This window comes from Barbus barbus (genome assembly GCF_936440315.1).
Source record: "Barbus barbus genome assembly, chromosome: 4".
NCBI lineage: Eukaryota > Metazoa > Chordata > Actinopteri > Cypriniformes > Cyprinidae > Barbus > Barbus barbus.
In genome coordinates, this window is record NC_136732.1 from 9,271,621 (window position 1) to 9,292,597 (window position 20,977).

The following is a 20,977-nucleotide window of genomic DNA, read 5'->3' on the forward strand; positions in this document are numbered from 1 at the left end:
AATATACAGTGGGTACAGAAATTATTCAGACCCCCTTACATTTTTCACTCTTTGTTATATTGCAGCCATTTGCTAAAATCATTTAAGTTCATTTTTTTCCTCATTAATGTACACAAAGCACCCCATATTGACAGAAAAACACAGAATTGTTGACATTTTTGAAGATTTATTAAAAAAGAAAAACTGAAATATCAAATGGTCCTAAGTATTCAGACCCTTTGCTGTGACACTCATATATTTAACTCAGGTGCTGTCCATTTCTTCTGATCATCCTTGAGATGGTTCTACACCTTCATTTGAGTCCAGCTGTGTTTGATTATACTGACTGGACTTGATTAGGAATGCTACACACCTGTCTATATAAGACCTTACAGCTCACAGTGCATGTCAGAGCAAATGAGAATCATGAGGTCAAAGGAACTGCCTGAAGAGCTCAGAGACAGAATTGTGGCAAGGCACAGATCTGGCCAAGGTTACAAAAAAAATTCTGCTGTACTTAAGGTTCCTAAGAGCACAGTGGCCGCCACAATCCTTAAATGGATGACGTTTGGGACGACCAGAACCCTTCTTAGAGCTGGCCGTCCGGCCAAACTGAGCTATCGGGGGAGAAGAGCCTTGGTGAGAGAGGTAAAGAAGAACCCAAAGATCACTGTGGCTGACCTCCAGAGATGCAGTCGGGAGATGGGAGAAAGTTGTAGAAAGTCAACCATCACTGCAGCCCTCCACCAGTCGGGGCTTTATGGCAGAGTGGCCCAACGGAAGCCTCTCCTCAGTGCAAGACACAAAAAAAACACCTGAAGGACCACAAGATGGTGAGAAATAAGATTCTCTGGTCTGATGAGACCAAGATAGAACTTTTTGGCCTTAATTCTAAGCGGTATGTGTGGAGAAAACCAGGCACTGCTGTCCAATACAGTCCCAACAGTGAAGCATGGTGGTGGCAGCATCATGCTGTGGGGGTGTTTTTCAGCTGCAGGGACAGGACGACTGGTTGCAATAGAGGGAAAGATGAATGCGGCCAAGTACAGGGATATCCTGGACGAAAACCTTCTCCAGAGTGCTCAGGACCTCAGACTGGGCCGAAGGTTTACCTTCCAACAAGACAATGACCCCAAGCACACAGCTAAAATAACGAAGGAGTGGCTTCACAACAACTCCGTGACTGTTCTTGAATGGCCCAGCCAGAGCCCTGACTTAAACCCAATTGAGCATCTCTGGAGAGACCTAAAAATGGCTGTCCACCAACGTTTACCATCCAACCTGACAGAACTGGAGAGGATCTGCAAGGAGGAATGGCAGAGGATCCCCAAATCCAGGTGTGAAAAACTTGTTGCCTCTTTCCCAAAAAGACTCATGGCTGTATTAGATCAAAAGGGTGCTTCTACTAAATACTGAGCAAAGGGTCTGAATGTGATATTTCAGTTTTTCTTTTTTAATAAATCTGCAAAAATGTCAACAATTCTGTGTTTTTCTGTCAATATGGGGTGCTGTGTGTACATTAATGAGGAAAAAAATGAACTTCTGATTTTAGCAAATGGGTGCAATATAACAAAGAGTGAAAAATTTAAGGGGGTCTGAATACTTTCTGTACCCACTGTATGTATGACTACTTTTTGATTACTTTTTCCTAACTCCTAAGAAAATCATGAAATTCTTTATCAACATCATGAAGTGTATTAAACATTACAGTATGCCATGGTTTCCCAATTTGGGGTTTTTGAATGAACTTCGGGAGCAAATAATTAAATTACCTGAATATAATGTCAAATTAAACTAATAAAATGATTTAAAAATAAAAACAATCAAAACTAAACACAATAGAAAATTAGTTTACCTGCATGTCATGTGACCATTAACAAACATCAGAGAACCATGTGCATGTGTGGTTAAATGATTCAAATATTACTGAAAGTCTAATGTCTTCATTCCTAAAAGTGGAGTTTTTTGCATAAAACTAAACCTTTCTTCGCACACATCACATGGCATTGAAATTGCCAATTTACATTGAAGTACTGATTTCTGGTCACTTCGTTAGTGTAAATCACTGTACGTATGAACGTCCCTTCACCGGAAGAGATTGCTTGACACTGTTTCATTGTATTAGATGTCTAAAAATATCTTGGCTACTCAGATCTATTTTTTTTTTGTATTTCAATACAGAAAAGAAACTGAGAAGTGAAAGTAGAAGATAGTAAGAGTAAAACTACATACAGCTCATTAAAACTTCACAGTCCGACGGCACAAACAGCTCTCTGTCTCTCTCCAGATGATCAGAGTCTGTCCTCAGAACTCATGTCTGTGATACATGTCTGGATCTTAGTATTTCGTGACCACCATGTGGTTAGCAAACTTGCGTCCTGTTAGTGCCTGCATGGGCTTCTGGCATTCTGCTGAAGACACGTACTCTACGAATATCTGCAACAGAAAAATAATACTGCCATTATTATCCTAGCCTTAGAGTTCTGTTTAAAACAAGCCATTATCTAGACAGTCTTATTTTAATATCACTGAGAAACTACTATAGTTTTAATTAATAATTAGTATATTTAAAATTTTTATTTAAAGTTAAAGTAATTGGTAATTTTGACGTTTTATTTATTCATTCAATTATTTAAAATATGTCTATATAGGTTTAGTTTTTCTCACTTCCAGTTTTAGTTATTTTAATACATCAAGTTAAACTAAATGAAAATGAGAACTGTTGCCTCGGCAACGAGCTTAATTTTTGTTTCTATTTTATTTGAATTATCATTCATTTAATAAGTTACAATAACCGGGTTTCCATCCAAATTTGCGAATTTAACGTAATGCACAAAAATGGAATATCGCCTAAAACGTTTACGAATAAGCGCGGTTTCCATTAAACAAGTCAAAGAGAACAAAATTGTCACTTCCCGACAATCTGGCACTAAATATCACTAAGAAAAGTATAAGCCGCCACTGAATATAATAATTTTCATATATAATACATTACTTGCGTCATGCAAGAAAGTTCTGGGAGGCAATTATACAGAAATACTTTGAGGACAGGCTTTGCTCAGTAATTTCAGAATGACCGTAACAATTCGGATGCTGTGCAATGAGATCGGTCGGCTGGTTAGTCAGGTTATGCCGTCCCATAACGCAAAGTCACGTGACTTTTTTGATGCTCATTGAGGAATTTATTCGCAAAATGCATTTCTATCTCCCATGATTCACATCAACCCTTTTTCGCCCAAGTCAAAAACCACCTCAAGCGAACGTAAAAACGTTTTTGCAAATGAATGGATTTCTTTCCCCCGAAATTTGGCATTTCCAACACTCGTTTCTGATGTGATATTTCAAAATGTGCATAAAAACATGGTCATGGAAACACAGCTAGTGATTCAAGATGAGGCTATATAATTGAAATAAAAGAAATAAACATCCTAATCCGTTCAAAAATGCAAATTTGTCACCATTTACTTTTATATGTTCATGCTGCTCCAAAACTATATGTCATTTGTAAAACACAAAAAGTGAAGAATATCTGGACTGGTCTTCTCCATATAATGAAAGTTGGCTCCCAAATGGCTGAAAAGAAAAACTGTCACTGCTGTCACTTTTGGAGCTTGACAAATGTGGTCACAAAAGCAATCATTGGAAAAGAGCTTGCTAAAAATTCTACAAAATATCCCATTCTCTAATATTTCATCCCTAAAGGCATTTGTTTTCAGTTTATTTCCTGCTCTAGAAGTCTAATGTGGCGCTCCTCTCTCCAGAGCCTGGCACCTCGACACCATCCACAGGCCTGGGGATCTCGATAGAGCGCACAGTGCTGTACTTGCAGCACTCTTCACGGATGTCCTCCAGGATCTCCTCGTAGTCCTCGTCATCCAGAAGCTGCTCCGGCATGACCATGTTCAGCAGACACAGCACCTCCGTCGGCAGGCCTGAGTTCTGCACCCTCTGCAGTCCTGGGACCTGGAGCGTGACGGGCGTCTCTACAACAGCGGTCTGCATGATTTAAGACTGGACCTCTGACACAATTAATAGGACAATGCTGGCCATATAATATAGTAACCGGCAATGCATTCTTCATGAATGTCTTGATTTTTGCCATAACTGCTTGGTTGTCAGTGACAAGAACTGTTGTGCTGAAGTGCTGAGGACTAGCACTTACAGGATTGACATTCTTGGCTCCCACACTTGCTCGCTGGACGATGAGCTTTTTATCGCCGAGCTGCATGCCATGTAATCCAGCTACCGCCTGAGCAAAAGAGTACAACTACCCGGGTCAATCTCACAAAAATATTTACAAGCCACATTTCCCCCATTGTGGTATTATTTTCATGAACGTTATGCATATTTCCTTTCAAAATTATTGGTAATGTGATGCATATGGATATTTTACTTGTAGGAGTAACTTATTTTTGTAATTTATATTATTCTTAATGTTTTTATTTTTACAATATTTAATGTATTAAAAAAGTACTGTAATTATTTAATTCAAATCAGCATAAATTAAAAGCCGGAAATACTGTGATGCATATGAATGTTTTACTTGTAGTTTGTTGCAACATATTTTTAATGTTTCTCTTTTTACACTATTTAATGTATTACAGTAGAAAAATTTATTCAAGTCAGTCTAAATTAAAGGCAGTATAAAAACTGTGATGCATATGGATGTTTTACTTGTAGGAGTTTTCTGTAACATATAATTCTTAATGTTTTTTCTTTTAACACTATTTAATGCATTACAGTAAAAAATACTATAATAATTTTATTCAAATCAGCAAACTAAAGGAAGTAAATACTGTGATGCATTTGGATGTTTTGTAGTTTTACATGTAGTTTTTGTAACATATTATTCTTAATATTTTTCTTTTAACACTATTTAATGTATTACAGTAAAAATACTATATTTTATTCAAATCAGCATAAAGGCAGTAAAAGAAATGCTATCATAAAAAAATAAAACTGAATTTAAATAAAATACTGTTTTTTGCTTTAAATAATGAGAATTAGTAAAGTAAACAGTTTAATTGTTATGAGAATAATACTGCAAAAAAAACATTCCTAAACGGTCTTAAACTGCAAATAAATAAAAGAGATTTTACTTCACTTTTCAATATAAGTACATCAACTAATAATGATAAATGTACTCTAAGATGATGACCTGGTCAGTGACGCTGATATCCACATATTCACAGAAAGCATAGCCTTTGGACAGTGATGTGGTACTGTCTTTCACGAGGTTGAAGGCTTTGAGAGGACCAAATGACGTCAGGAGCTCTTTAACCTGCACAACAGTGGAGGACGCACAGGTATGTTAACACAACAGCAGCTGCAGCTCAAACTCTACATGTCCATTAAACCCAGGATGGGGCTGTACTAGATGACAGGGCCAATAGAGCACAACAGCTGCTTCACATTCACTGTCTCCAGACAGACATACAGATATAACTGTATAATTACACTGAATTGTGGCTTTCAACTTTAAAAACTGTTTCAAGGAACACTCCACTTCTTTTGAAAATAGGCTCATTTTCCAACTCCCCAAGAGTTAAACAGTTGAGTTTTTATCGTTTTTGAACAATAATCAGACACGTCTCTGTTGCTGTGGAAACTAAAATCACAGCAAAAGAGCTCAGCAGCAGCGAATGCCTGCTCTCATGAGGCATAAATAATGAGGGAATCAGGCTCCCTACATTGCCAAAGTTCACCCAAAAACGAAAATTCACTCATTTACTCACCCTCAAGTTGTCATGAACCTATATGAGTTTCTTTCTTCTGCTGAACACAACAGAAGATATCTTGAAGAATGTTTGTAATCAGACAGATGACGGAAGCCACTGACTTCCATAGCATTTTTCCCCATACTATATGGAAGTCAATGGCTATCAATATTCTTCAGAATATCTTCTTTTGTGTTTAGCAGAACAAAGAAACAATTTGAGGGTGAGTAAATTATGACAGAATTTTCATTTTTGGGTGAACTATCCCTTTAAAATCCATTATATTTTATACTTATAATAAATTACTTGGATAGTTTAATCATTCGAGATGCTTAAAGGGACAAGCACCCTGCACAGACAGCAAGGGTACCACCATGGTCAAGGCCCAGAAAGGTAGTACTACAGACATCATTAAAATGGTCCATGCAAAATGCATGGTTCAACCATCATTTTACGAAGCTACAAGAATATATTTGTGTGCAAAGAAAAGTAAAATAATGACTTTATTCAGTGATTTCTTCTCTTTTGGTACAGTCTTCCACTATTATCGTGAGTACCAGTACTTCCTACGTTTCTGTGCCTTGACAGTGGTAGGACCCTTGCTGTCTATGGAGGGTCAGAAAGCTCTCGGATTTCATCAAAAATATCTTAATCTGTGTTCTGAAGATGAACAAAGGTCTTACAAATTTGCTACTTTGTAAAACTTCAAAAACCTGTATCACATTAAGGGCCAGTTTTACTAAACTGTGCAAATTAGCGTGAAAGTGCAATCCCAAAACAGCGCCAATGGGAGGGTAAATTTCTGCGCGTGATTTACTAACAATGCTCAAATTAAGGAACACAGGTGCAACATCTCATTTGCATATTGACCAACGCAATATACCAAGCACAGCGCAAATTAGCATAGTCCCAAATAAAGAATAAAGAAGCCACAGTACATTGAAAAGTACCGGAGGCCAAAAAATTAAGGTTTGCTAGAAGTTTTGACAGCGATGGTATTGCATGACTCGTAGTTGAGGGTTCCAAGTCGTTTTTTTATTTCCTGAAGCAAATAAAAAATAACATGGCTCTGCAAACGATATGTTCGGATAATGTGTTCTTCTGGCATTCAAAATAAATTAATACATGTGGAAAAAAATCCTCTTCCTTCTACCGCATGCTCTCTGTTCTCTGCGGTGCCTCCTCCTAGCAACAACAATTGCAGCCATTTCAATCTCAAAATAGTTTAAGATAGTAAAACATTTATGCTTTTTTGGGGTGTTAAATAATGGCGCAAATGCCATTAATTTGACGAGCACAAACATTAGTAAAACACGTTGCGTGATTCATTTGAATACTCTCCTCCCATAACTTTTGCTTTTGAAAGGGAAACTTCTACAAATGTATATTCAATAAGGTCAGGCACACAAATAACTGTCCATGCCTTTTCAGGGCTAATTCGTCACTTCGTGCCTTTAGTAAAATGTGACAGTAATGTGACAGCCAAAGGTCGATTTGCGCTGATGTAAGCTGTTAGTAAAACTGGCCCTAGGGTGTGTGACCAAAAGAATGTGTCACAGCGAAAGCTCTTCGTTAAAAAGAAAAAAAAAAAAAAACTTTAAAGATGGAGGTTTTCAGTAGCCGGGTTTCCACTGCAAATTTGCACAAAACTTATATTTTATAAATGTAGATTAAAAACCTATTGCGAATTGACAGCGTTTCCATTAAGCAATGTTATGCGACTAAACAGTACTTTTTTTTCTCGCACGATAAGTCATGCGATATTGTGACTTGCGATATATGGGTGTTTTCGTAAAATTGAGTTTCCATTAGGTGTATTTTCAATTCGCAATTTCAATTTGCACATTTTAAAGGGTAATCGAAACATGGCTAGCGTTACAGTAGTGGAGTAGATTGTATATTTTTACATTTTGCCTTTATTATTTAATTACGTTGAATTTTTTTTTTTTTTTTAAAGGCACCAAAAGTGTGAAAAGTGTGAGCACCCCTTAAAACAACCACATACTAAATGTAAGAAAGGTGCATAAAGAAAGGTCCTTTCTTTGCATGCAATGGTAAAGGCATAGTTTTTTCAAAATAATTTACAAATAAAGTTTCAGGAAGTAATTTTTTTTCAAATTTCAAATCATTCAGACCAGTCAATATGAGCCCTACAGTAGACATGAGGTGGTCCTACATCACTTTGATGGGACTTCTAACTCACTTCCCCGTTTGTTATATTCATACTGTAGAACTGAATTTGCGTCAACCTTTCCAAACATTCACATTTCACAAGCCCATCCCGGTTACCCAGAGCCCCTTTAGTGATGCTCGCACTCCGAAAGAGTGAAGGAAGAGAGCGGACAGAGAGGGGAGGGTCCCTGCTGACAGGACCCCCTCGGTAGTGTCTGCAACAGAAACAAGAAACTTTTGCAGCAGACTTCTGAATTATGGTGTTTAACTTCTATCTTTACTTACAGCTTACATCTGTAACTTATTTTTTTTCTATCTTTAACTGTTGCTGTAATTACGGATCCTATCAATAGTCTAATCAGCTTTGTTCACACTGCAACTGAATGTGGCCCAAATCTATGGAAGCCCATTTCCGCCACTGAAAAAAAATAAAATAAAAAAATAAAAAAATGTTATTGCGAATAAGGTTATTTTTTTCACAGAATTGTGAGATATAAACTCGCAATTGCGAGGTATAAAGTCAGAATTGCGAGATATAAACTCACAATTCTGACTTTTTTTTCTCAGAATTGATATAAAGTCAGTAAGTCCAGGTTTAATGGGGGCGGAATAGACTGATATGTTCTCAGAATTGCGAGTTTATATCTCAAAATTCTGACTTTATAACTCACTATTGCGTGTTTATATCTCACAATTATGAGAAAAAAAGTCAGAATAGTGAGAAAAAAGTCAGAATTGCGAGTTAATATCACACAATTCTGACTTTATTTCTCAGAATTGTGAGTTTATATCATGCAATTCATAGAAAAAAGTCAGAATTGTGAGATAAAGTCGCAATTACTTTTTAAATTATTTTATCCATTGGCGGAAACGGGCTTCCAAACAAATCACTCTCATCTGACACATGTTTTTTTTGTATGACAGTGTGGAGCAAAAAAAAATTATTATATGCATATCTTCACATTTTTATTGTGCACTAACAGACATTAGAATGCATGATAAAACGTTTGGCACACCATTTTAAGATTAAGGGGTTTAGAAGTTTGGGTCAAATAATCAAACACATCAATGAATTTGACACACAGGAAGTTATGCAGCTTTTCTGAAACATATTGACATGAAACCTCCATATCAGTTTAATAAAGTACAGCGTATCAGGGCCAACCACAATGTCACCAAATGGCTAAAGCAATGTTAATTATTTTAGGTTTATTTATATACTACTATAGCATTTATTAATATTTTGAATTAGCTTCTCTTTTTTTATTTTCAGGTTTCATTTTAATTTTAGTTTAAGTTTTTAGTAATTTTATTAAGTGCTTTTGCCATTTTTGTCTTGTTTTTTATACAGATATTTTTTATGAATTGCAGTTTTAGTCATTTTAGTACTTTAACTATAATTTCACTTATACAAAGCCAAATTTCTAATTTTCATTCAGGTATTTTCCATGTAATATTTATATTTTATATTATTTCAGCTTAATTTCAATTAAATAGTTAGATTTTTATCGTTATTTAACAATAAAAAACACTGGGCCAAAGTGAATGAAGGACAGGCCAAAATTATTATAATTGTAGAATAACCTGGCCTATGGGTATACTTTTATTATAGTCAACAATTTGGAATGGATTTCAGCATAACATTTAAATTAGGCACATGTGCTTACAGTGTGATCTATTTCACTATTTCAATGTGGTCTTAAAAGGTAAAAATTTAAAAATGATAAAAACTATTAGGTTAAAATATATCTGAGTGTCATAGCTTATGATGAGTTACGCTAGAGGGATTTCAGCTACAGGCTGTCTGTATGTCAATAAAATAATATGTACTAATTCCACACACAATTTTGGTCGCGTACTGACAAACACAATTTGCCAGTTAATTTGGTAAAAAGCTAAAGTCTGTCCTTTACCAGGGAAACCTCTATTTATGCTGCTACAAAAGCGCCTCCTGCTGGCAGAGAATGATTTTGCCTGACTCAACCAATGGCGTCAGTTTGGGGCGAGTCAGACAGACAGGTGATCCCGCCCCAAACTGACACATCATTGTTTTGTTCAATCCAGGAAAACAATGCATTGAAATTCTGTTTGATGTTGCTAGTGGTGCATAAACTGCAGACTTTTAAAAAGTCAGAGCGCTGTTGAAAGTTCTATAGAGTTTAATACTCAAGAGATCTAAAACAGACACGTATAACAAAAACAGAAAGTGACAAGAGCCTTGACCTGGAACATGAAAAGCAGGCTGCAGGCGGTAGTCATGCGGACGTCTGATCTTCAGCGACTGTCCTTGAAAGATAATGCCGTCAAATGCCATGGCCTGAGTGGTTTCATCCACTGATCGAAACTAGGGAAGATAGACAAGACAGTCAGCTTCACTCAAGAGTAGCCCTAAGTATCCCAGTCTCATTACATGGAAATGGTTTCCTGTGCATCACCAACACATCTCTCAGTGGCTGCTTTCAACCTCATTTCAGAGGGTTTGGTAAAGCTTTAGTCGTCTTCTGCTTCCGATGTTATTGTGTTTTCAAAATGCACAATATGAAAATGTCTCGAACAACAATATGAAAATATACTTTTATGCCAGTAGAACTAAAGATAAGCAAAAGGGGTTGCAAACAAGACTTTTAATTAACACTATGGATTCCTATGGACCAATTTACACTGGAAATGCATGCAACTTTACTAACATTAACACTTCACCTATAATATTCTCATTTTATAGTAATATATTCCTATATTCTCTATCGTTTGACGAGTCGCAGGCTGTTATGCATTGAAACAGGTCAGATGAGTTTGAGGTTGCAGTAAGTGAGGGAAATCGGTCTCACCTCTAAGAAAGCGAAGTTCTTGGTTGATCTGCACTGCGAGCACAGGATTGCTGGGAGCTGGAGACAGTCCTGCAAGTCTCATCTGAGTATTGAAGAATTCAGCCATAGACTCCTAAAACACAAAGAAAAAGGCAGCTCATTCCAAGAGAACAACATGTTTTGAGATGCACTATTTTGGGACGCTTACCTCAGTGACACCGAAGGGGATGTTGCCAACATACAGACGCCGCGCTTGCCTGGTCATCTGACTGCCAACAATGGCCACTTGTGTGGGAGCGACTGCCAAACCAGTATTAGTGGATGTAGCCAGTAGAGCAATGCTGGGGAACAGCACAAACACAACTAATAAAACAATAGTTCACCAAAAATGACAATTATTTTATTGTTTACACTCATTAAATATTTAGGCATAAATTTAAGATGCATTTCAATTGCATTAAAATTTACACCCACTTTGATTAAACGACTAAGAATAAACCATTAAACTTAATGTGATGCACATTTGTCAGTTATACATAAATGAAACAAGAAAGAGTTCTTTGATAGGTAAAAATAAACTGAATGTGGTTTAAGCACACAATAAGCAGGTTAATTCATTATCAATAAATAAAATCTTTTATCTTATTAACTACCTGAATATTGCTTCTTCCACAGCTAGCCATATTTAACCATATTCATACTTTCAAAGGAATAAATGTAATGGTTTTTAGAGCTCTAAGTGTTACATGTTGGGTTTTTTGTGACTGTTCCATGTCGGGTTTTCTGTTTTCCCCTGTGTCCTAGTTCAGTTTAATTAGTCATTGTGTACACCTGTCCTTCCCAATTATCTGCCCCTTTATAAGTTCCTGTCTTTGTTAGTCTCATCGTCGGTTATTGTTTCTATTATGGATGTGTGTGCACTCCCGTGAATGTATTCTGCTCCTGGATTCCTGATTAAAGGAAAGTATATTGTCTATGCTCGTCGTGCGCTCTTTGTTCCGCACAGCACCGTAACATAATAACCGACCAAAACAGCAAGTTTGCGGCGTTTTTCCCCCGTTTTATTTTCCCGGTTTTTGCCAAGTTTTTTATTTTTTATTATGGATCCCGGTGTCCTCGTCCTCCTGTTGGAACAGGGGGATCGCTCTCTCGAGGACCACACCGAGGATTTTTTGTGTCTGGCCAACAAGAGACACTTCCCGGACTACTGCCTCTGCACCTTCTACAAGGCTGGACTTAATATCACCACACGTAGGCAGTTGTCTGGGGACGGTCCTCGAGAGAGCCTCGCCGCCTTTATCGAGTGGGTGCTGGTGTCTTGCAAATCGCATCTCACCGTGGACCTCGCAGAGAATGACACCAGCCCCACTCGGGACCCAGCGCCCAGTCCACTACCACCCCGCAGCGCGGAGCTGCCCGAGCCCACCGCAGACGGAGAGCCAAAGCCTGCCGCGGTCGTTGAGCCATCGCCATCAGGAGCGACAGAGCTGCCGATCGTCCCGGAGCCCGAGCCCCAAACGTCTGACCAGGTGCAAGAGCCGGCAGTGCATCCGACGGTGGAGAAAGCTGTGGAGATCGCGGGGGCGATGGAACGCCCCGCCCACGGCGCCACCGCTGAGGGTGAGCATGAACTGGACCTGGGAAACCTCATTAACTTTCACACTGACACAATCATCCTGAAGCCAGCTCCTGTATTGGATTTCTGGGGAATTATCCCACCCGACCTCCCTCTCCCACCGCCTCTCATTGATCTGGTTCCTACTCCAACACCCTCATCACTGGAGTTCGTCAGCCCCTCTGCTCACCCTCAGCACACCATCTGTGGCGTGGGCTCGCCGCGGGTCTGCTGACCTCCAGCTCTGTTGGCGTTGAGTCTGGAGGATCCCTCGTCTCCGCCCTCAGCCTCCGAGACCCAGACTCCGCCTCAGTCCGGCGACCCTGCGGCTCCACCATGCCTTCAAGCTCCCTCGGCTCCACCGGATCCCGTCTACCCACCAGCTCCACCGGGCTCCCTCGTCCTTCCGGCTCCACATTGGTCAGTCGTCCCCCTACCTGCACCTCAGGACTACTCTCCTTGGGTTGTGCCCCGTCCCTTCGTCCCTCCGGCTCCGTTGGGCTCCTCCTTCCCTCCTGCTCCACCTATGTCCTCTGTCGCTCCGGCTCCGCCGCGGCCATCCGGATCTCTGCCTGCGCCGAGGTCGCCGAAGACATCTGCTCCGCCTTGGACCTCCGGGTCTTCGGCGTCACCCTGGCTCTTCGGCTCTCTGTCTCCACCTCGGGCTCCACCACCACCTGCTCCGCCGCCGTTGGTCGGCCCCATGGAGTCGGCGGTCCCTCCTCCACCATGGCTCCTCCCTCCGTCGGCTCCCCCGTGGGCCACCATCTGGACTGTGGCCTGGGTCGTCATCTGGCTCCTCCTGTTCCTGGCTCCCCCTTGGCTCCTCCCACCCTCCACTCCCCCATGGACTTATTGTTTGGACTCTCTTATGTTTATTCCCTGCCACCCTCCGGTTCCACACCCTCCTCCAGATCCCCCACCCGCCCTCCTCAGTTGTTACGTTACGGCGTGAGGCCACGCCTTGCCGGGAGGGGGCGATATGTTACATGTTGGGTTTTTTGTGACTGTTCCATGTCGGGTTTTCTGTTTTCCCCTGTGTCCTAGTTCAGTTTAATTAGTCATTGTGTACACCTGTCCTTCCCAATTATCTGCCCCTTTATAAGTTCCTGTCTTTGTTAGTCTCATCGTCGGTTATTGTTTCTATTATGGCTGTGTGTGCACTCCCGTGAATGTATTCTGCTCCTGGATTCCTGATTAAAGGAAAGTATATTGTCTATGCTCGTCGTGCGCTCTTTGTTCCGCACAGCACCGTAACACTAAGCAAGTCAAATAAATGCATTTTGAAAATATGATTATTTAAATTAAAAATCAAGTAGATGACAATAGTTAGTAATAACATACAGTATGCCATGGGGTTTATTTGAGTGCTTTTTAATGTTTCATGTATGTCTGACTGATAAATATGCATAACATAGTTTTGTCAAAAACAAAGGCCTAAATTTTATTTTAATTTATTTATTTTTTGAGTGTTACTTACTCTTATTATCGTAGTTGTAACTTTATTTCTATTTGATTTAACCCTTACAAATACTTTTGTTTGTGATCTAAAGTAGCATTCAAATAATTATTAAAAAACAGAAGTTAATAAATTAAGCTCGTTTTCAGGTTACCTAAGAAAAAGTACTGATCTTTACTAGGCTTATAATAATAAAATGTATTTAGTGCTGTCAAACAATTAATCGCGATTAATCGCATCCAAAATAAAAGTTTTTGTTTACATAATATATGTGTGTATATTGTATATATATATATATTTTTTAAATATAGAAATGTAACATTTTTCTGAAATATATACATGCATGTGTATTTAAATATAGATAATAAATATACACAGTACACACACATATATTATGTAAACAAAAACATTTATTTTGGATGCGATTAATCGTGATTAATCATTTGACAGCACTAAAATAAACAATAAATATTATTGAACAAAAATATATTACATTGATTTTCCTCTTAATTGTTATGTAATGTAATATGAAAACAAACTGAAACAGGTAGACTGAGATTATTAAATATTTTCAAGAAATGTGAACAAGTGACTTCTTTTAAACAATCCTTGAAACGTACACACACAAAGAAAATCTACTTTGAGTTGTTTTAAGTTTAAGGCAACTGTTAATGTCTCAGTTTCTTTCCCCAAACATGTTGCATCTGCCCTCTGTGCTGTTTTATTTTTTCTGCATGTGTTTCTGTGTGTGTGTGTGTGTGTGTGAGAGAGATCAGAAGTGCACAGAGATCAAAAGGTTTATAAGTTTTATTATTTATAATGCTGATAACAATGCAACTGTAAATCATTTTAAATAGCAGCATATGCATATTTTAGGCAAAATGGGGTTTGATTTTCAATGAAGCATACATTTTTCAAAATGTACACAAATAATTGTGACAACTGTGCGATTGTGATGATATTAATAGTAAATGTGATTATGTACAGCTGTGGTTTTTCTGCTTGGACACCTTTGTGAATCTGAGAACTGACCTCATACATCCACTAAAAATCACCAAAACATCAGTTGATTAATAATCATTGAGCAAAAATCAACAAGGAAAAAAAATATCCAATAGCATTTGATTCGGATGACACTTGATTTGATATGTTGATACCTAGTTATTCAATTCAATTCTTATTCATATTTTAATATGACTTTTTCAGGCCACTGTAAAGGCTTTAAATGTGTGTACAATATTGTAAATAAGTGCTGTATAGAATAAAGGTGAATATAATAAAGGCAAAGAAATGCATTCTTTAATCTTAAATATGTGTGTTCTTATGATTAAATGCATGTGAGATGACAACACTGCAAACAGTTTAAATGTTATATATGAAGAATAAAAATAAAGTGGCTATTAACACAGAAGCCTGGTGACAGTTCGCCATTCATAGATATTCATCTTTCATCAAAGTCGTTGTTGATGATGTGCATGAGGGGCATGAAAGACAGCTGCTTGATTGACTGCACACGCAGCGGATGTCTTTACCTTGTCGATTCTCGTTCAGCTGTTTCTCGAACTCCTAAAATTGGAACTTTTCCTCTAAATTATGCAATCTTTCCTTTTTGTTGATGTTAAGTGATACTGGACATTCCATGCACAAGCAAAATATTTTTTATACAAAAACATAAGAAACATTTTGTTATATTAAATATTTGTTAGTGAAAAAAACAACAACAAAAAAAAAATCAAGTGCTTCAGATTCAAATGGATTTATTTACAATATTGCAGTATTCTTTATGCAGACTGTGACGTACTACAACAGCTCCAAGACTCAGCACCCAAGGACGACCTTCTGGAAAACAGCCAGGGAAGCCAGAACGACATCTCACAGCCACCGGAAACACCAGAGCCAGAGCCCTGCTCACCAGATACACTATCACTCTCCCCAGAATCTCCACTTCTAAGCTTCTCACAGAAAATGGAGGAACTGGTGTATGCTGGGACCAAACTCTCCCACTCTTTCGCTTCAAGCCCCCAGATATCAACTAAAAAACGGCGGGCCCCACAACCACCAAAGACTGCAGGCCCAGCTCACCCTCCTCCTCCTGCGAGAGCTCTCCGGCCGCTGCCACAACGTCAGGGCCCAAACCCCTCTCCATATGGTGTAGGTGAACCAAAAACAACTGATAACAGCTCTCAGTGATATGTGTCGGGTCCCCGCTATATTAGCAGCAACATTCACAAATGTTTACACAACAAGCGGGAACCCAGTGTGCCTGTAGCCTCCTCTATTTCTGTTTTATTAAGCAATAGAAAGTCTAAGGCCTTCTCAAGCCGTACGGCTGACCCATCTAACCTGCGGCCTATAATGCATCAATCTAAGATTGCTGTAGAGACAAAATGTAATTCCATCAAGTTAGCATTTTTAAACATTCGCTCACTTAAAAATAAGTCATTTCTGATCAACGATTTAATAACCACAAACAACCTGGATTTTATGTTTTTAAATGAAACATGGTTAGAAGACAGCTGCAGTTCAACAGTCCTTAATGAAACAGCCCCTCCTAACTTTAATTTTATAAGTGTCTGCAGGACTGTTAGGAGAGGTGGAGGTGTAGCTGCTCTGTTTAAAGATGTTTATCAGTGCAAGCAAATGTCATTTGGTCAGTATTCATCTTTTGAATACCTAGGTATTGTGCTGAAAGGTGCTCCACGCACCCTGTTTATCATTATTTACAGGCCTCCAAAATATTATCCAGCCTTTGTTGATGATTTCACTGAACTGTTATCAATGATTTCCTCAGAGTTTGACTGTTTTGCTATTGGAGGGGATTTTAATATTCACATAGATAATGCAGAAATCAAAACTACAAAAGAAATTATAACTGTTTTAAACACTTTTGACCTGAGTCAGCATGTGCACGGACCCACACACAATCGTGGACACACTCTAGATTTACTCATCAGTAGAGGTCTAAACATCTCATCCATTGTAATTAAGGATGTAGCACTATCTGATCACTTCTGTATTTTCTTTGATATATTGATCTCGGTCACAACTGAATCTAGATCTGTCTCTATCAGAAAGAGATGCATTAACGAGAACACTAGTGCGCTATTTATGGAGGCAATATCATTAACACCAAGCATTTCTGCAGACTCTGTTGATCTTCTCCTTGAATCATTTAACACAAAAATTAAGAATGTTATTGATGATATTGCCCCGATAAAGGTCAGCAAGAAGACGGGGAAACAGAAATCAATTTGGAGAAAATCAACAGCAGTTCAGAGCATGAAAAGACAATGCAGAAAAGCTGAGCGGATGTGGCGGAAGACGAAACTCGAAATTCACTATAGCATCTATAAAGACAGCCTTCATGCTTTCAATGTGGAACTAGCCACAGCTAGACAGACTTTCTTTTCAAACCTTATAAACAGTAACTTAAACAACACCCGCACTCTTTTTGCGACTGTTGAGAGACTGACAAACCCCCCAAGTCAGATTCCCAGTGAAATGCTCTCCGACAGCAAATGCAATGAGTTTGCTTCCTTCTTTTCTGAGAAGATCAATAATATCAGGAAGGAGATTGGCACATCCTCAAGTTATGCAGAGGTCACACAGATTCGACCGCAATTTCAAAAAGAAGTGACTATGTGTGTATTTAAAGAAATTGATAACAAAATTTTGGAAGAAATAGTACAGCACCTTAAATCTTCAACCTGCTATCTTGACACACTTCCCACATCCTTTTTCAAAAATGTGCTCAACTGTTTAGAAGCTGATCTCTTAGAAGTGGTGAACGCCTCACTTCTTTCTGGGACTTTTCCAAACTCCCTTAAAACTGCAGTTGTTAAGCCCCTTCTGAAAAAGCGCAATCTTGATTACACCATGTTGAGCAACTATAGACCCATATCAAATCTTCCTTTCATAGGTAAGATTATTGAAAAGGTAGTTTTTAATCAGCTGAACAACTACTTAAAGTCAAATGGATACCTGGACAATTTTCAATCTGGTTTCCGAGCACATCACAGCACAGAGACAGCACTCATTAAGATAATAAATGATATTCACGTAAATTCTGATTCTGGCAAAATATCAGTGCTGGTACTACTAGATCTTAGTGCTGCGTTTGACACTGTCGATCATAACATACTTCTATTGAGACTGGAAAACTAGGTCGGGCTTTCTGGGATGGCACTCAAATGGTTCAGGTCATACTTAGAAGGGAGAGGTTATTATGTGAGTATAGGAGAGCATAAGTCTAAGTGGACGGCCATGACATGTGGAGTCCCACAAGGCTCAATTCTTGCACCGCTTTTGTTTAACCTGTATATGCTCCCACTAAGTCAGATAATGAGGAAGAACCAAATTGCCTATCACAGCTATGCTGATGATACTCAGATTTACCTAGCCTTATCTCCAAATGACTACAGCCCCATTGACTCCCTCTGCCAATGCATTGATGAAATTAACAGTTGGATGTGCCAGAACTTTCTTCAGTTAAACAAGGAGAAAACTGAAATCATTGCATTTGGAAACAAAGATGAAGTTCTCAAGGTGAATGCATACCTTGACTCTAGGGGTCGAACAACTAAAAATCAAGTCAGAAATCTTGGGGTGATTCTGGAGACAGACCTTAGTTTCAGTAGTCATGTCAAAGCAATAACTAAATCAGCATACTATCATCTCAAAAATATTGTAAGAATTAGATGTTTTGTTTCCAATCAAGACTTGGAGAAACTTGTTCATGCCTTTATCACCAGCAGGGTGGATTACTGTAATGGTCTCCTCACCGGCCTTCCCAAGAAGACCATTAGACAACTGCAGCTCGTCCAGAACGCTGCTGCCAGGATTCTGACTAGAACCAGAAAATCTGAGCATATCACACCAGTCCTCAGGTCCTTACACTGGCTTCCAGTTACATTTAGGATTGATTTTAAAGTACTTTTACTCGTTTATAAGTCACTCAATTGCCTAGGACCTAAATATATTGCTGATATGCTCACTGAATATAAACCGAACAGACCACTCAGATCATTAGGATCGAGTCAGTTAGAAATACCAAGGGTTCACACAAAACAAGGGGAGTCTGCTTTTAGCTATTATGCGGCCCGCAGTTGGAACCAGCTTCCAGAAGAGATCAGATGTCAAAACTCATCTGTTTAACTGTGCATTTGTTGAATGAGCACTGTGCTATATGTCCGAACTGACTGCAATATATTTTATGTATAATCATTTTCTTTAAATTTATTTTAAATCATTTTCTATATCATTTTAAAATTCCTTGTTTTTATTATTCTTATTTCCATGTTTTTATTGATTTTAATGTCTATTTCACTTTCTTTTATGTAAAGCACTTTGAATTACCACTGTGTATGAAATGTGCTATATAAATAAACTTGCCTTGCCTTGCCTTGCCTTTATTTCTGGCTAAATTTAATTTTCCAGTTACTCGGACAAATACAAGAGGCTGCAAAATTACCAAACCCCTCAGTTGCTTCTATAAACCTCAGGTTTGAATTTTGTTCCATCTTCAATCATATAACAATTAATTTCTTAATTCTTCTAGTGAATTAAGAAAAAAGAAAATAAAATTGATGTAGGATTTACTTCTAATTGTTATTTGCAGTAAGAAACTGCTAGCAAATTTCACAATTATTTACAAAGAAACAGCAACACCCTGAATTCAAACGTGAAAATCTTAAGTATAATGACTGAAATGTTTAATTACAACTCATTTTTTACTGTATAATTCATCAAGAGTAGTGAGATGCATCCGTTAAAGAGAGGAACGGTTTTTAAAATAAATGAAAAGTCTAGTGATGTGATCTGTAAAAATGTAGATACATCAGATCTAAGATTTTGAATGAATGAATGAATGAATGAATGAATGAATGATGCATTTATATAGAGCTTTATTGTGTATTGCCGTACACCCAAAGCGCTTTACAATCATGTGGGGGGGGTCTCTCCTCAACCACCACCAGTGTGCAGCATCCACTTGGATGATGCGACGGCAGCCACAGGACAACGGCGCCAGTGCGCTCACCACACACCAGCTACAGGTGAAGAGGAGAGAGTGATAGAGCCAATCAAGTGTATAGGGATTATTAGGAGGCCATGATAGACAAGGGCCAGTAGAGGGAATTTGGCCAGGACACCGGGGTTACACCCCTACTCTTTACGAGAAGTGCCATGGGATTTTTAATGACCACAGAGAGTCAGGACCTCGGTTTAACGTCTCATCCGAAAGACGGATCTGTCTGTCCAGTCTTTTCTTCCAGTTGTTCTCCAAGTTAATATTACATCTACTTTAAGCTTTTGTTCATATAATATGGGTAATTAATTGGGGCTTGCTCAATTCATATGAAAGACTCAAGCTATTTAAAGCTTTACTTCCAGAAACTCAGACTACTTCAGAAACAGTTCCCCGGGCTGCTTACAGCATAGCATGGCTTCAGCTGTGTGCTAATAAAAGCACTCAAACCCTGCAGTATTGCCATTTGTGTGTGCATGTGTTCAGAGCTGTGCAGTGAGCAGAGACGATCACAACCGCTGATGCCTAACGCTAAAAAAACACTTTTACATCAGAGGTGCTTATAGACCCATGTTAGAGGTGAGTGATGAAGATCAATAAATAACAGAGCACTGTCTCATTGTGTAAATCTGTAGTTCTGTGTTCAAAACATGTTATTTTAGTGTTGTTAATATTGACTGAATGTTATTTGTAATGATTTTTTGTTTGTATGCTTCTTAGTCAGTCCTCCAATAATCCTTATTTAGGCTGAGAATCCTTGGCTAATTTTAGGATGGAATATATTTAGAGCTTTTCTCAAATGGTTTGAACAGAGCTTCCATGAAGCCATCCTGATAGACTTCAGAGCGTTTCACTTTGTGACTTTACAAACTTGTGTTGTTTAATATAATGTATAGGTTGTCAAAAATATATCTAGGTAACCTAGAAATGTGCTTTTCTAAATGAACTAGTTTTATTGTAATTCAACAAAATATATATTTTTTAATTTTACCGAATCATTACTACATTACTGATTTGATTTACAAAGGCAAATGCATTACGAATTCAGTTCAGGTCTCATATAATCTGTCCAGTTTTCACATGCAGCTAAACTCAGAATCAGTAAAAAAAAAAAAGATTTTGAAAGTTGATGTGAAGTCAACTTTATGATGCTGTATACATGGCTTTGATTCATATTCATGTATAATTCCCCCATTGTTTAAG

General features: G+C 38.4%; 1 pseudogene across 1 annotated transcript; it reads right to left on the reverse strand.

Moving 5' to 3' along the window:
- Positions 1–2,283: 2,283 nt before the first annotated feature.
- LOC306868014 (splicing factor U2AF 65 kDa subunit-like) lies at positions 2,284–14,786 on the reverse strand (annotated as a pseudogene). The gene is made up of 8 exons: positions 14,782–14,786; positions 10,884–11,016; positions 10,697–10,808; positions 10,057–10,212; positions 5,138–5,260; positions 4,142–4,228; positions 3,715–3,975; positions 2,284–2,415 (listed from the first exon to the last, which is right to left on the reverse strand). The product of its transcript is annotated as a splicing factor U2AF 65 kDa subunit-like (transcript).
- Positions 14,787–20,977: the final 6,191 nt, after the last annotated feature.